General features: G+C 47.4%; 1 pseudogene across 1 annotated transcript; it reads right to left on the minus strand.

Annotated features, from left to right (window-relative positions):
• Positions 1-254: 254 nt before the first annotated feature.
• Positions 255-1408, minus strand: LOC147604809 (peptidyl-prolyl cis-trans isomerase CYP59 pseudogene; annotated as a pseudogene). The gene has a single exon (XR_015265337.1). The product of XR_015265337.1 is annotated as a peptidyl-prolyl cis-trans isomerase CYP59 pseudogene (transcript).
• Positions 1409-1763: the final 355 nt, after the last annotated feature.

Here is a 1763-nt window from a genome sequence, read left to right on the forward strand (position 1 = left end):
CCGCTCATTCTAACCTTAGCTAGACCATAACCTAAGGTTTGCACACATCCAAATACATACTCATTACTTGTTGACACACATGTGCCTGGCAATAAACATGAATCGGCACCACATTTCTGAATAGCATGGCCCCTTGGAATGGATGACCCAACCAGCATTAGGTTGATTCCGTAACTTCTTTGTTGTTAGGCTCAGTCCATAACTTCATGTTCTATGCTTTTTGGAGTTGCGAGATTCCGTGAATGGCCCTTGTACAACTTATAATCATGCTATTAGTTAACGCAAAACTCGGGTTTTACGCGACTTTAAGTTTCCTCTGTGATGTCGATGATCCTCTCTTGGTGTATGATGTTTGATTGTGCTATCACCCTTTCTCTTTGGAGATTTTTGGTGTTTGCTGGCTTGACTCATAAATCTAGCCCACATTTTGTGAACACTCTGGCTGAAATCCACATGGATACGATGGTCATCAATGAGGGCATTGTCCATCTTGAAGTAAGCAGCCTCACAAGCCTCTTTGGTCTCAAACTCTACAAAGCCATAGCACGAGCTCTCGCCTGTCTTATGATCCCTTAGGATGTCTAATGACAAGATGGTGCCGAAACGAGAGAAGATGATGTTCACGTCATCTTCCTGTGTAACAGGATTGAGCTTGCACACAAACAACACGTTCTCTGGTGGCTTCACCTCTGCTTCCGGAAGGTCTCCAATCATTTCTAGAACAACAGCTCGTGAATGCGCCTCAATATGCTGCCGAATGCTCAGCTGATCATCTTCATGGGCCAAGGGGGTGGAATCGACGTCTCCGGCATCGTCAACCGGCAGTGGTCGTGGATGAAAACCCTTGGGTAGGCTGTGCATCAATCCTACCGGATCCTCGAAGGGATCGTGTATGATATAGACTTGTTTGATTCCAATGTTTCTGAGAGGACGGCATGAATCATCCGCCACAGGAGCTTCATTGATTTTCATGAGCACATCCAAGCCTTCTGCAACTCGGCCGAACACAGTGTGCTTACCATCCAAGTAGTCGATGTGAGCACGGCGAGTGGTGATGTAAAATTGGGAAGCATTGAGGTTGGGGCCGGCGCTAGCCATGGCGACAGTGCCGAGGCGGTCGTGCTTGAGGCGGGGGCAAAGCTCGTCGGGGAAGAACCTGCTGGAAGGATCATCTTGTGGGTGGAGAAGCTTGAACAAGGAGTCTCCCCCAGAGCCCGTGCCCGTGGGGTCTCCGCTCTGCACGATGAAGTCCCTGTGGATGGCGTGAAAGAGACAATTGTTGTAATAACCCATCTTGCAAAGCTTGAGAAAGTTGGTGGCGGCGACGGGACATTCCTGTGTGTAGAGATCGATCACCATGTTGCCACAGCTGGTGGAGACGAACACAGCCATCTCTCTCTCTCTCTCTCTCTCTCTCTCTCTCTCACACACACACACGCTTTTAAGTCGGCTCCCGTTTTTTTTGCTTTCCGTCTTGCTTTTTGATAATAAAAAAACGGGAGAGTTGCTTTTTTTTTTGGCGTGCTCAAGTATTCTATTTGAGAACCTCACGAGTCGTATCTCTGTGAGATGTGTGTGTGAGAGAACTGTTGTGCTCTCGTGCTTTTTCAGTTTAGGGCTTTTGATTATTTTATTGACGTATGTCGTAGGAGATGCTTTCTCATGTGTCGGGTCGCTTATAGAAGTTCTTGTGTAGGACTTTGTGAACACACCTTTTTCTCACGAGATACGTGTGGTAGCGCCCAAGGAGATAATTTCATATG

The sequence above is a fragment of the Cibotium barometz genome, chromosome 61 (assembly GCF_041138505.1).
Source record: "Cibotium barometz isolate CiBa-2024 chromosome 61, ASM4113850v1, whole genome shotgun sequence".
In the NCBI taxonomy this organism is placed as follows: domain Eukaryota; kingdom Viridiplantae; phylum Streptophyta; class Polypodiopsida; order Cyatheales; family Cibotiaceae; genus Cibotium; species Cibotium barometz.